Here is a 16,693-nt window from a genome sequence, read left to right as displayed (position 1 = left end):
GGTTCCTGATTAATCTTACTTTTTAAGAAGTTGAGTACAATCCTCAAAAACAAACCTTAAAATATGAATAATAATTAATGAAAAAAAAAACATGAAAATAATCACATAAAAATGAAAAAATAAAACAAACTGCAAAAACTTAATTATTTTCCCTTGAGTGGCCTCAGATGTTGAATAATAAGTTTAAAATATATAAAAAAAGCCAATAAATAAAACTGACAGCCATTAATTTGTATAAATGTACAGAAAGTGGAATCAAACACAACCAACTAACCAAATATTTTTACTTTCAGTCACCAAGTTTATATTGCATCAAAAATTCTGTACTTTTTGTGTAACAGGGAATTTTTTATAGTCCCTTTAGAATTTGGCCATCAAAGTCCTACTTTATTGGTTTCTAACAGGCAAAATCAATTTCACAAAGCACTTGTAAGACTTACCTGTACATAACTTGAAAAAATATATGTAAACTGATGTATGTCTTATGGGTAATTTGTGAAACCATATGGCATACCTTCGGGACCCCTCAAATAACAATAATTTCACAGTTTTATTTTTCAACAATCACAATACTATAATTAAATGCAAGTAAAAAATACTGAAAAATTTGGATAACTCAATACAGCATAAAAAAAAAATGTAAACAATTCATTCTTCAGCTTACAAGACCACTGTCTACAGATTCTACTAAAATAGATAGCACTAGTTCATAGATGGTTTGCAGGATTATTGTCTGAGGATTCTACCATACAAGGGCAGCAACAGAAACACTTTCAACTGAAAAAGAAATGAAGATAAATTTCAATTGTCACTTCTTAATATCAAAATAATCTTAAGGGGTATAATAAAATTTGAGAGATTTTTCCAATAAAATTAACACAGCGGTGGATCCTGGATTTTCGAAAAGGGTGGCATAATTTTCTAAAACAGTACATAAACTGTCAGGCATAGCGAGGTGAAAATTCTTTTGGACAATTTTATCCTACAAAATCATATAATTCGTGAGAAACAGATTTTAATTAATTTTTTTGGCAATCAAAGGGGTTATCTCCCTTACCTGCTAATAGGGTAAAACATTTATCAATGAGAAATGAGGCAAAGATTGAATATAAGAAACTGACTGAGAAGGGACATATAAACCTGCTGTAATATAAATGTATCTGATCTACTCTGAAAGTAAAAGAAAAAGTAGACTGTATTGAAATCTATGATTTATCTATTATAATTGATATGGTTTGCTCCTGACCCTCTACGGATCCATAGAGGGTTAGTAAAATCCATAGGGGGTGAGGCTGAAGGCCAAATCCGCTACGGATTTTACTAACCATATAACAAATATATCACACACAGGACTTTTCTTGCCAAGTTTTGTACTAAGAATAAACATTAAGATTTAAATAGATGTCACCATTTATAGTAGATGTGACATCATGAACTCCATATGAAATCTACTGACCCCATAGGGATCCATAGGGATCACCATGTGATGGTGTTAAACCAATCATAACGTCACTAATTTACCTTAGGTGCAATAAAAATATTTAGAGTCATACACCATAACATAACATTAATAAAATTAAGTTGTATGCAGATGAATAAATTCTCACCTTAAAACAGCTCTAATTACTACCCATCAAGTAACCCTATGGAAACATGATGCTAACCTGGAATAAAAAGTTGGTTAGTTATTCTAAAATCTTTCAAAAAAAATCTTTACATCTTAAATATTTAAAATAGTACTTGGGTAACAACAAATATTCATGGGAAAAAATATTTGGTATTCAACAAATTCATAGCTTAAATTTTGAAAATTAAAAAAAAATCAAGATATATTCCATTATATTGGACCACTTCATATATGCAGAGCAATTGGAATTCATTTTTTACCTGGGAGTGGGGGCTTGTCAAAATGTAGGGGGGATCAAGTTTTTTTCTGTAAGTGGAAAAGGGGGGTTCAATTTTTTTTATAAATTCAAAGTGGGGGATCAATTTTATCTCAAATGAAACATTTGTGAACTTTTGAATCTTCAACTATATCATACATATCATGTGTGTCAAAGGTAAGTGTTTTGCATGTTAAAATTTTGGCATGTTTAATAGAGGTTGGATCACATTCTTTTAAAATGTTTTTAGGGGGGGGGGGGGGGGGGGGTAAAATAAAAATAGTGAAATATTATGGGGGGGGGGGGGGTCAGGAAAATTTATGTGTGTGATTTCAAAATGACCAGCCCCCCTCCTAGGTAAAAAATGATTAGTCCCTAAACAAAGTATACTCATTATTCATTATAATTAATGTTTTTGTACTTAATGTAATTGATCATAATTGATGTCACAGACTTTTTAAATCATTCCAAAAACCTTCAATACCTACCAACATGTTAACAGTATGAGATATCCAAGTCTTACTCCCAACACCATGAACACATTGTTATTACAACCTGAAAAAAAAGAGTAAATATGTATGTTCAAAGACACTTTAACATAATCATGCTGTGTTTTATTTCATATAATATTGTTGTTTATTATCATCTCCAATACATAAACTTGATATCAAAGGAAGAAAACAAATATATACATCTAAAACAAATGAGTGTGGTTATTCTCCCCCACACAAAGCATTGCAGGGGACAATAGAAATACCGGGCATCCATCCGTCCGTCTGTGCATCTTTGGAAATATTAATTATATGAAAAATTGTACTGTTAGCACTCTCATGTGTACAATCCTTGCCAGATTTTTATCAAATCTATATCAAAACTTTATATCAGCAATGTCTCAAATTTGAAAATCAGTGCCAACCAAATTTTTTTAAGTGTTATACCCTTAGGAAATATTAATTATATTGGAAATTGCAATGTATTTGCTCTAAATCCTTCATTTCTCCAAGATATTTGTAAAAAGTTTTAAAGAACAAAAATTTTTTTTTTCAATCATTGCCCTTGGATCGATCTAATACCCGTATGTACAACACAGAGGACAATGGAACGCTGTTCTTTTATTATGCTAATAACAAAAATTCTTGAGGGTTCCGCAGAACCCAGTGTCTCGCCTACTTTTGCTGTTAATTGCAGGCTCAACAAAAATGAGATGAGGAAAATTTAATAAAAATATTCCTCTCGATACAATTTTTTTATTATAAGAAGCTTCTGTCCAAGTTTGGTAAAAATCCAGGATAGTTTATGAATCTAATAAATGTTTTAAAAAATTTAACTGCAGGCTGTATGTAATGTTTCCTGGCAGAAAAACTAAGTCCATTTATAAGTAAAAAACATAAAAACGTTTTTTTTTTTTTTTTTTTAAATTTACTTCTGGATACTATCTTATGATCATAAACAAGCTTCTGTCCAAGTTTGGTAGAAATCCAGGATAGTGAGAAAGTTATTAAAATTTTAAAAACTTTAACCACAGAGTGAATGTAATGTTTCCTGGCAGAAAAACGAAGTCCATTTATAAGTAAAATACGGAAAAACAGGAATTTTTTTTTTACAAAATTTACTTCTGGATACTATCTTATGATCATAAAAAAGCTTCTGTCCAAGTTTGGTAGAAATTCAGGATAGTTTGAGAAAGTTATTAAAATTTCAAAAACTTTAACCACAGAGTGAATATTTGTGGACGCCGCCGCCGCCGGAGTGTAGGATCGCTATGTCTCGCTTTTTCGACAAAAGTCGAAGGCTCGACAAAAATATGTTGTGATGTAGATACCACAAAATCAAACTTTGACAGAAAAGACCCAGTAAGAAAAAAAAACAATTTTAAATGCCTATAATATTATTATTACAATAACTTACAACATATTTTACTTGATAAAGCCTCAGACATGGTTGAAGATTTATTTGACCATCTTCCTTAAAGCTGCTTTCCCGGCTGCCAAGGTGGCTTTCCTCATTGTCCTAATGTCAATTTTTTTTGTCCTATTGTTTTAGAAGTAAAGTTATATATATACAAAATATCAGATGCACTTTCAATTAATCACCTTTTTTGAAAATTTCACCAAATAATTTGAAGTGACCCATAATTTCTCCCACCCTACATATATATTATCTAGAGCTCTGCTTACATTATTTTTTATTTACAGAGCTCTAAATAATGGTCCATATTAGCTGCTATACATCTGATATTTAAACAAATGTGAATAATCATACAAATAAAATTCTATATTCCTTATCATTGAGAAAATTTCAAGAATGAGGAGTTAAACAGGGGTATAATAAATTACCTCCCTTTGACATAAATTTCACACTGCTAGGACTCCACATCCTTGCTATATATACACATATACAAAATAAAATATAATTAAAAAAAAATCATTTGATAACAAAAATCCAACACATTCCAATAACATATTTAGTACTTTTATTTTCAACTAGGGCCTTGGTGGCAAAGTGGTCTAAGTAGTTTAACTACTGTATCACTTAAGCCTGTCAACACTGAGGCTGTGAGTTAGAACAATGCATGTGGTAGGGGAGTTTTACTCCAATCTTAATTGACTAGGAATGGTATTTTTTCTGCAGGTCAGTTTTTCTCCAGACACTCTGGACTCCTCAACCAATAAAATTTTGCAGCCAAGATATAGCCCATTGTGCTAAATGTGGTGTTAAAAACCAAAAATCAACCAATCAATCTATTTTTACCAAGATGCTCGTCAACTCGGCAAAATATTCTTAAGTTTTTATGCTTATAGTTTCAAACTCAGCTAAGAAAAACCCAAAAAGTTGGAAAAGATATATATCAGTCTAACAATTGGGAAACCCAAAAAATACATTTCAATAAAATAACATTAGTTTTTTTTCGTATTTTTTTTTTTTTTTTTTTTAGATTCTCCATTCTTAACCTACTGGAAGTGTTATGACTAAACACTGACCATTATCAATATATCTAAAGTAGGTCTTTATTTAAAATTGGTCTTTTTAACTTCATTGTCAAAGTTTGAATTAAATCTAGTCACAGGGGAAAAAAATAATGAATTCGATCTGAACTATGAACTCATTATTACAAAACTACATGCCAAAAACCAATTCAGTATCCATAAGCATGACAAAATAAATGTCAAGACAATAATGGACACGAGTAGAGATACAAGAATATAGCCATGGGTTTTAATGGTCAAAAGAAAGAGAACTTTTGAAATTTCAAATACAAGTTATAACCTTCAACTTCCAATTGTTCTTGTTGAAAATGGAGAATCTTTACACATTTTCTTTTTCTTTTATTGTAAAAAATTACAAACGTTTTCTCAAACATACACAAAAATTGTCTGAATTACATTAATCACTGTTATATCACACAACCATATCATGCAGCCGCAGTAAAAGTTACCTGAAATAGAAATATACATTCTTAAACATATCTGTCAATACTATTTGAAAATTGAAACGATATTCAAGGCATAAGAATACATACCTGCCAACCCTCCCGTTTTGAGCGGGAGTCTTCCGTGCAAACGACGAAATTCCGGAAATCTCCCGCTTTCGGATATTTTGACCTGGAATAACCCGCATTCGTAATTCTCTGGATTTTTCATCACTTTCAATAGAAATAAATAAACAATCGGCGATCATTTGAGGTCTTTGTCTGGACCAAGCGGCAGTTTAAAAAAGAAGAAATAGATAACTGCAAATCTAAATGTCAAGCAGATTTGAATGAAAGATTTTCAATTTTTACTGCCAAGTTCACTTGGCAATGAATCTTTCTGCATATCATGTGCAATCAACTTTTTGATTTCTTCTGGTGGTCTCTACGATGTTTGAAAGCATGCTTTGTGTGAGACTCACAACAAAATCAAAATATGGAATGTTATGAGTTATGAAACTCAGAGGAATTGAAAAAGGCTAAAAAATAACACCTTGTATAGATTATAACCATGAATTGAAGAAATAAAGTATATTTATTAACTCTTATTGGTGTTTTGTAGATGAATAGGTAAACACGTCATATATTTAACTTGAAAATGTCGTTCGCGCAAAATTTCCCTCTCAGCTGTCATAGCTGAGGGGGAGATCTCCTTCTTTGACAGTTTCAGAGGTTGGCAGGTATGAGAATAATTAAACAGGCATTACAATTATGATACATATAGCATTTCTTTTGCTTTGTTTAAAGTGATTTGTTGGCATAAATTTTAAACTACCAGTCTTTATTAGCAAAAAAAGATGAAAAAACATAAGGCTGTTTGTTTTCTTGTGTGAATTATTTCATGTTTTGTCACGTTGGAAACTTTTATAGTTAACTGTACAGTATAAGTTGTGTTCATTGTTGAAGGCCACAAGGTGACCTTTAGTTGCTTACATCCATGTCATTTGGTCTCTGGTTGATAGTCGTCTCATGGGCAATCATACACCATCTCTTTATTTTTAGATATATATATACATGTAATATATATATCATAAACTTAAGAAAACTTTAAAATGTAAGATCTACATCTGTGCATAATTAAAAATTTAGGGCATTTACATGGTCTAAATGAAGACATTGTAGTTCATAAATCTTAAGCATTGGTTCTTACCAAAAATGTCAGCTCCAATGGCCCTTCCCAGCCTCAATCCTTACGGACAAGCTGCGAAGCCAACCTGAAATACAAAATGCTTAGTCATTCAAAATTGTTTAAAAAGATCAGTGTTGGTATACTGTATGTATATTAAATAGATATGGGTTATATATAAATGTAATAGATGTTGAGAATATATCAATAAGACAGCAATCAATCAACCCAACAAAATTTTACATAATTAATTCAGATCCTTTTACTCACATAATGGTACTGATAAAATAAAAAGAGAATTCTGACCAAACTCTTATATAAACCTTTAAGCCTAGATCACATATTTCCAAATAATTTTTATAATACTTTTTTTTTCATAACAGGAATAACATGCTGGTACCTACCTACGTATTAGCTGTATAAGACCACCAAGTCTTATTGCCACACCATGAAAACATGTCACAGAAATAACCTAAAATGAAATTAAAAATTGACACATTATATATTTTACAAATCCATTTCTCTGTCAACCTAAAATTTACTAAACATTGTTCTGATTTCTTACTACATTGGCATAATAGCATAACATCAACACCAGTTAGAAAAATAATCTAAAACTGTTGACACAGAAATATGTTTCGCCTGTCGGCATAAAATTCAGAAAAAGTCAATCTAATGGACATCAACATTGCTAATTAACTCAAAGTAGCTGGACTAACTAGTAGGTAGAGCCTCGAAATGGTTGACAAACTGAGATGTACAGACATCAATGTAACTTTATAGAAAATATTGTATATTGTAAGTAGTTCCTATCAAACTAACTAAATCAGAAAACTTTGAAAATTGTTAATTGATTGAAAGTCACTGGACCATAACCTAGGGGGCAGGTCCTTGAAACAGTCGTCAAACTGATATGTTCTGATAGTAATGCAACTTTATAGAAAATATCATTGATCTATAGGAAGTAGTTCATATCAAACTAATTTAGCAGAAAACTGATTGAAAATTGCTAATTAATTGGAAGTCACTGAACCATAGCCTAGGGGCCAGGGCCTGAAAATAGTCATCAAACTGATATGCACTGATAGCAATGCAACTTCAAACAAAACATCATCGATCTATCTCCAGTAGTTCAGATCAATCTAACAAAGTAGACAACTTAACATTTAAAATGGCTAATTTATTCAAAGTCACTGGACCATGGCCTAGTGGGCAGGGCCTGAAAATTGTCGTTAAACTGATATGTACTGATAGATCATTGATATTTTGTATGAAGATTCATTACTATCACAAGTAGTTCCTATCAAACTAACTTGAGCAGAAAACTTAATTGTTAACACCGTCACTGCAGCCGTTGTCTTTGCCGGAAAAGCAATCCCTATGTCTCGTTTTCCGTGACTTTCATCGCAGGTGAGACAAAAATGGAAAAACAGAAAAAAAGTCAACAAAAGGTTTGTGATTTGACTTTCAACTGGACAAAAATCATCTGCACATTTTATAATAGAGTTTTCTCCCATTGAATAAACAAATCTTGCTGTTATTTGTACTGGTCTCCCCTTGAAGTTGTATTCCTCTCTCTGTATTTACTATTGCTAATTAGAAAATCTTGTTCATGTACCTGGTAACTTAAAATTAAAAACTGGTAAATTAATTCAATGGTGATTTGCATGCTAACGATAGAATGCAACGTTATCCAACATTTCTAGAGAATGTATAGTTATTGTTTGGATGAAATAAACTTGCCTTATTATTTTCTTGGTAAAGCCTCAGACTTGGTTGAGATTTAGTTAACCATCTTCCAAGGAGCTGCTCTCCTGGCTGCCAAGGTTGATGTCCTCATCTTATTGTTGAACTATTTTTTGTCAATTAGTTTTTAAAAATAAAGTTCTATGTATAAAAAATATCAGATGCACTTTCAACGAATAACCTTTTTGAAAAAAAAGTTTCCCTAATCATTTCTAGGGACCCATGATTTCTCCCACCCCGCATATCTATTATCTAGAGCTCTGTTTATATTTTTTTTAATTACAGAGCTCCAAATAATAGTCTGTATTAGCTAGTTTACATCCGATATGAAAAAATAAATTATACAAACATAAATATCTAAGTAAAATAAAAGCTAACACTGAGGGAGTTTCAAGAATAAGGAGTTAAACAGGGGTTTAATAAATTACCTCCCTTTGACCTAAATTTCACCCTGTTAGGACTCCACTTCATTGCTATATTTTACAAAAATTAGTAAAATTAAAATTAAAAAAATAATTAAAAAAAAAAAATCACATTTTAATAACATATTACATCAATTTTCACCTAGGTGGTCTTAGTGGCAGAGTGGTCTAAGTAGTTCAACTACCGGTACTTTATCAGCAGCCTGTTAATACTGAGGTTGAGAGTTCAAACCCAGTATGGGGTAGATGCCTTCAGTACCCGAGTCTACTCAAATCTTAATTGACTAGGATTGCCAGTTTTCCTGCCTAAATTTAGTGGTTCTCTCCTGTTACTCGACCAACCAATAAAAAAAATGGTCATCATAATAATAACAAATCATGCTGAATGGTATTTCACAACAAAAATCGACCAATCAATCTTTTTTTTTTACCAAGATATTCCTTTACTATGCTTCTAGTGAAATAATTGTTTTGAGCTAAAAACTCAGCTTAAAATAACAAAAAGGTTGGAAAAAATATATATTTAACAATTCAGGAAACCCAAAAAATACATTAATTTTTTTCGTTTTTTTTTTTTTTTTTTTTTTTTTAGATTCTCCATTCTTAACCTACTGGAAGTGTTATGACTAAACACTGACCATTATCAATATATCTAAAATGGGTCCATTTAAAATTGGTCCGTTTCACTTCATTTTCAAATTAAATCTAATCACATGGGAAAAAAATAATGAATATGATCTGAACTATGATCTCATCATTACAAAGCTACAGACCAAAATCAGTTCAGTATCCATAAGCATGACAAAAAAAATGTCAAGATAATAATGGACACGAGTAGAGATACCAGAATATAGCCACAGGTTTTAATGGACATAAGAAAGAGAACTTTTGAAATTTCAAATACCAAGTTAACCTTCAACTTCCAATCTTGTTGAAAATGGAGAATCTTTACACATTTTTTTTTTTTTTATTGTAAAAAATTACATTTTCTCAAACATACACAAAAATTGTCTGAATTACATTATTTACTGTTATATCACACAACCATATCATGCAGCCAACATTAAAAGGTACCTGAAAAAGAAATATACATTCTTATTTATATCTGTCAAAACTATTTGAAAATTAAAACAATATTCAAGGCATAAGAATAATAAAACGGGCATTACAATTATGATGCATATAACCAGGGGTGTGGAAATGCTATGCCGACTCGTACATTTGACCGATTTTTTGTTTCTTTGTTGCCTGTGGACACATAAAAAAATGTTGCTTGACAATGTTAATTTTCATAATCATATAGAAAAGTCCTCAAAATTTATTCATCAAAGTAGAAAAATGTCAAATAATAAGACGAAGGCAACATGTTTAAGTAAAACAACATCAATGATCAAGAAATAGATCGATTGTCAAACAACAAAAAATAAGTATGCGGACACGGTTTTCATTAATATTCTGCAATTTTTTTCCCATTGATCCGGGATCGTCGATCAGGTTATAGCAACAATACACTGAAAATGGTCATTATTAATTTCGAGCTCTGATTTCTGAAGAATGAAAACTAAATGATCGTTTGAGTTGGATGAACATATTTAGATAGGTCATCACTCAAATGTTGACCAACGGGAAGGAGGCGTTTCATAAATAAACTGTTATCACAGAGATATGTCTCCCCTTTTTGTAATTTTGATAATGCAAATGTTGAAATTAAAATAGCAATACTTTAACATGTAAGTTATGCAAATATTCAAAGTCCATGGCTAAACTATCTCCATGGAATGAGATGTGCCAATGCTAATATAACTGCATACCAAATACCATTGACTTATTATAAGTCGTTCCCTTTAAACAAACCTAAACACAAACATTAACTTGTAAACTATGTAAAAGTTTCAAAGTCAATGAACCATGATCAGGGGTTGGGCTATATAATCTCCATGGAAACGATACTTGCAAATGCCAATAAATTTGCATACCAAATATCATTGACTTAACATTAGCAGTTCATCTGAAACTGATCTAATCACAAACTAATACATGTAAACTAAGCAAAAGTTTCAAAGTAAATAGACCATGACTGAGGGGGCAGGGCCAAATATTCTCCATGGAAATGAGATGTGCTAATGCTTATACAACTGAACACCAATTAAAATTGGCCTACCACTAATGGTTCCCCTTGAACTGACCTAATCACAAACTAATACATGTTAACTTAACAAAATTTTCAGTCTATAGACCACGACTAAGGGGGCGGAGCCAAATAATCTCCATGGAAATGAGATATGCCAATGCTTATACAACTGCATACCAAATATCATTGACCTACCACTAGTGGTTCCCCATAAATTGACCTAATCACAAACTAATACATGTAAACTATGAAAAGTTTCAAAGTCAATAGACCTTGACTGAGGGGGCGGGGCCAAATAATCTTAATGGTAATGAGATGTGCTAATGCTAATACAACTGCATACCAAATATCATTGACCTACCACTAGTGGTTCACCATGAACTAGACCTAATCACAAACTAATACATTGTTGACTCTGCCGCCGACGCCGGAAACAGCATAACTATGTCTCGCTTTTTGACTCTGTCAAGGCGAGACAAAAATGAAACTGTTTGGTTTTGACAAGAAACAGAATCAGTTCCAGCAGCAAAGGACAAATAGCATGAAAATAAACAGAATAGAGGATTTTAAAGTTCTATAATGTTTTGATTTTGCTTACTTATCTAAAATAATCTCAAATTTACAATTGGCCTACCAAAAGTGAATTATCCATTATTTGGTTTTCATCTCTTCTTTAACTTTAAAACTTCCCACAGGCTCAGAATGATAAAATATAATTTATTATATAATCTCCCAGGTTCCTCTTAAGCTAGCATCGAAAATAATTTGCATAATTGGCCTCTAGATTCTTTAGTTTAAAGTTAATTTTTTGGTTGGTTTCTATCTCATTGGTGTATACTCTACTTATATTTTTACTCTCCTAACATACAACAACCATGAATAGCATTTTCATTGTGTTTTAGAAACATACACGATTACATTTAAATACATCTTCATTCCAAAATTCATTAAGAAATCAGGGCAACTAACTTTTCTTCCGGACAAGTAAAATTTACAATTTCAGGGGCAAGTGGTCACAACAAATATTTCCACACCCCTGATAACATTTCTTTTACTTTGCTTTAAAGTGATTTGTTGAAATCAATTTTAAACTACCAGTCTTTATAGCAAAATGGATAAGCAAGAGTTGGTTGATGTCTGACATATATATTTCTTGATTATCATAAATCAGGCTGTTGGTTTTCTCATTTGAATTGTTTCACATTTTGTCATGATGGGGACTTTTATAGCCAACTGTACAGTATAGGTTTTACTTATTGTTGAAGGCCATATACTGACCTTTAGTTGCTTACATCCATGTCATTTGTTCTCTGGTTGATAAATGTCTCCTTGGCAATCATATTACATCTTTTTATCTCTATATATGGAGACAACATTTGATAACAAAATAAAGAAAATTTCCTAAATTACAATTTTCCATGTTCCTTATTTATCTTGATACCTCCTTCGAGATTATATATTCAATTATATCCAATCTTGGACATTGACATGCTCTTGGATGAATAGTTCATAAATCTAAGCCTTTGGTTCTTACCAAAAAAGTCAGCTCCAATGGCCCTTCCCAGCCTCAATCCTTACAGACAAGCTGTGATGCCAACCTGAAATATAAAATGCTTAGTTATTCAAAATTGTTTAATAGGATCACTAATGGTTTACTGTATGTATATTATATAGAAATGGGTTATGTATATGTAAAATAGATGAGAACATTTCGATTAGACAGCTATCAGACAACCCAACAAAATATTACATAATCAATTCCAATCCTTTAATTCACTCATATAATGGTACTTTTAAAGAAAGAGAATTCTGACCAAACTCTTATAAACTTTCAAGCCTAGAGCACATTATATTTCTAAATACTTTTTAAAATATATTTATTTTTTTCAAAACAGGAATAACACACTGGTACCTACCTACATATTAGCTGTATACGACCACCAAGTCTTATTCCCACACCATGAAAATTGTGTCACAGAAACATCCTAAAATGGAATTAAAATTGACATTATATATTTTACAAATCCATTTCTGTGTCAACCTAAAACTTACTAAACATTGTTCTGATTTCTTACTTTATGTACACAAATAGTATAGCATCAACACCAGTCTGTAAAATTAATATTAAAGAGGGAAAAACATAATTATATGATTTGAATTTCAACTGCACAAAAAATCATCTACATATTTAACAAGTAGTTATCTCCCATTGAATAAATAAATCTTGCTGTTAATTGTACTAGACTCCCCTTGGTTTAATTTACTTTTGCTATTTTGATAGAAAATTTTGTTCATGTAGCTGGTATCTTAAAATATTAAACTGGTCAAGTTAATTAGTCAATGGTGTTTTGCATGTAGATGATAAGGATGCTGTTTGTTGTGTTAACATGCACTTTTTATCAATTTTTTCTAGAGAATGCATAGCAATTGTTTGGCTGGAATAAACTTGCCTTTTTATTTTCTTGGTAAAGCCTCAGATTTGGTTGAAGATTTAATTGACCATCTTCCTTAGAGCTGTTATCCTGGCTGCTTTTTTTATGCTTTTCAGCATAGGTTATTATCAGTTCACTGAATCCATGTTATCCAATTAATGAAATGTCTTTGAATCCATTGTATTTAATAAGATATTCAATAGTCACCAGCATGTTCCAAAGCATCTCACAATATTTTCTTTTCCAATCATTTCAATTGGAGAAATTCTCAATGTAAAATACAAATAATTTTTATATTCATTAATAAAATACTGTAAAAATACCAGATGTGCCTTAAAATAAGTAACTTGTATTTTGAAAATTCACCAAATGTGTTCAGTACCCCACTATTTCTTCCACCCATTACAAGTATTATTTAGAACTATGTTTACATTTTTTTTTTATTTACAGAGCTCTAAATAATAGCTTATATATCAGTTAGCAGACATCTGATATGTAAATACTTATACAAATGTAATAAAAAAAAGACAGTACAGTAATTGCCTAAACAACATCTATCAATCATCAACATTTTTTTAATATTTTGAAGCATAGTTTAATAGAATACCTCTCCTTTTAAGGTTTACTACTCATGCACATAGGTGTGAATGCATGCTCAATTCTCATGGTATAGTGGTAATGCATATACATGTATTCCAAAAATTGATCAAAGCCTCAAATAGCTGATTTGTGCAGATTGTTCTTAAAACAATGGAGAATGGTCTATACTGAAATTTATATATATGGAAATATAAGATGTAAAATGGGAGATGATGCTCAACCTCAATAGATTTGCAAACTATCTGTGAAGTTCCAAAAATATGGGTTAAAAACAAAAATTTTTACCATCTGTTGAAATTTTTAAATGAAAAATGACTAAGTTCCCAAGTTGGAAAAAATAGGGAAAAAATTACTGAACAATTCCATAGTACCAATTAAGTGAACAAGTTAAATATTTGTGCAATCATTGTGTAAAGTTTCACAGATCTAGATTGAAAACGGCAGGAGTTGATTATACAAAATGGTACCATCTTTGTAAATTTTGGACAAATGGGGAAAAATGCCTCAAGCAATTCCATAATAGCAGGTACACAACTTCAACATGTGTGTCATCTTTGTGTGAAGTTGCGGTGGTACAGTTAAGAAACACTGAAATAAAAAATACAAATATGATGCAAAATGGTACTATGTAGTATGAAAGGCTAATTTAGGAAAAAATTTAGAAAGAACAAGAATGTGTCCATAGTATAAGGATGCCCACTCTCACTATCATTTTCTATGTTCAGTGGACCGTGAAATTGGGGTCAAAACTCGAACTTGGCATTAAAATTAGAAAGATCATATCATGGGGAATATGTGTACCAAGTTTCAAGTTGTTTGGACTTCAACTTCATCAAAAACTACCTTGACCAAAAACTTTAACCTGAAGCGGGACAGACAGACGAATGGACGGACGAACAGACCGAAAAACATTATGCCCCTCTACTATCGTAGGTGGGGCATAAAAATACTGATTCTTTATAATAAAAATTAATTTTCAAAATTCAAATTGCATGTTATACTTCAATAAATTTGTTTTTTCAAATTGCATGTTATACTTCAATAAATTTGTTTTTTTAAACTATAATACTTGAAGAAGAACAGTTTAGTTTCAAAATTTACAATTTAAAAAGTTATGTTTTTGTTCCAAAATTATGATTAATGGCATATTGATTGGTCATGCATATCAAAATTTGTTTTTCATAAGACTCGTTCCAATGACACTTGTTGGACAGGAAGGAAAAACACTGATATCTTGTCGTTAATAGAGATGGACTGACACAAGGTAACTCTTGGGAACCACTGGTTCCTTAAACATAGATAACAAATATACAGAACCAGCTGCAGTCAATAAATAATTACAGGAAACCGTTCTTTTTTGCTTTTGGGAAAAGAAAAGAGATTCCCGGTTAAACCTAACATAGTCTGGCTTCCTTCATTAAGTGATTTTAAAAAAAAACCCGTCTGGAACAGGATCTAATATAAATCTTTAACTGTTTGGTTAACAGTTAATAGAAGATGATTGTATACAATTCTTGAAAATTGTTGGGAGTCTGGAAAAGGATCTTTGTCATAATGGAAGCAGTCTGATTAATATGGACTAATGTATACTGAGGCTAATGTGGGATCCCTGTTAAAAGGAGTCAAGCTCCTCAGATTCCTCTTAGACTGGCGAGTTTCAAAAAGGATTAAACTAAAAATAGCCGAAGTTTCAGGTTTTACTAATTTTTTTTAAATTATTTTATAATGGCAAGTCCTTTATTTATATATAACTACCAAATACACATCATTACAAAATATTTTGTAATGTTATTAGAAAAAGATACAATGCTTTGATTCCAAAGGGCAAATTAATTTGTTGTAATTCATAAAATATGATACCGTTAAGATCAATTTAACACCTATTTCAATAAAAGATCCGAATTGTATAAAATGAACTTCACATTTCAACTAACTTATGACAATTCAAATAGTTAATGCACATTCATTTGAACATTTTTGCGTGGCATAATCTTTTGATGTCCACAGGATGAAAATAAATAAATGGACCAGCATTTTTCTTTTTTGTGATCTTGAAATAATCCTGCTCACTATCTACTTTTGAATACAAAAAGTATAATTATTTCAAGAATTCTGTAAGATAGCCAATATATAAGGTTTTATATAATTTAATTCATTGATCACAGAATGGTTCGGGGAGTTAAAAAGAGAAATATTCTATTAAACAGTAAAATTTGAAATAAAAAAGCTCAAACTTTACAAACCTTTTCTACAAATCATGATGAGTAATTGTTAAATGGGATAAAAAAAAAAAAAATAAAAAAATTAATACCAGTTGTTAATCATGCAATAATAATTAACAAAATAGTTACTTTATATTTTTAAATAGAATAGAAATATAATATATATATTAAAGGGAAGTCATAGGCCAAACGGACATTGCAGACATAGAAAATAGCCTGTTTCCAAAGTTTTTTTTTACAATCTTGAAATTAATAAAATCAAAATTTGAAGCAAGTTATCTCCCTTACTACAAAGTACTGGTTTATGGCAGTATAAAGAAATAGCAAGAAAAAATAGAATACTGTGGATTCATTATTATTCATGTGTTACTAATTTTTTGTGGATTCAGTTGAACCATAAATTTAGTATTTGACAAAAAAAATTCTTTAGGCTTGTATGGAGAATTTGTCAAAACCATAGTTGAAAATTAACCCAAGGTTCAGATGTTTGAAACAAAGAGAGATAACTACTGTACGATAACTTGAAATAACTCTTGGAGATGATGCTAGTTTCAGATAACTCAGAATGAAGTTTGTTTTGTTATTGGAAATTATTAATATTATTTTCACTTATTTTCTTTGTTTCTAGTCAAAACAAAGTGATTATAAAATTTATATTATAA

General features: G+C 30.9%; 1 long non-coding RNA gene across 1 annotated transcript; it reads right to left on the bottom strand.

Moving 5' to 3' along the window:
- Positions 1-719: 719 nt before the first annotated feature.
- On the bottom strand, positions 720-4,124 carry LOC127701743 (uncharacterized). The gene is made up of 4 exons (XR_007982195.1): positions 3,792-4,124; positions 2,372-2,438; positions 1,608-1,664; positions 720-777 (listed from the first exon to the last, which is right to left on the bottom strand). It is a non-coding gene; the product is annotated as an uncharacterized LOC127701743 (long non-coding RNA).
- Between the last annotated feature and the right edge of the window lie 12,569 nt (positions 4,125-16,693).

This window comes from Mytilus californianus, unplaced genomic scaffold (assembly GCF_021869535.1).
Source record: "Mytilus californianus isolate M0D057914Y unplaced genomic scaffold, xbMytCali1.0.p SCAF_5, whole genome shotgun sequence".
Lineage (NCBI taxonomy): Eukaryota > Metazoa > Mollusca > Bivalvia > Mytilida > Mytilidae > Mytilus > Mytilus californianus.
This window is presented reverse-complemented; position numbering and strand designations above follow the sequence as displayed.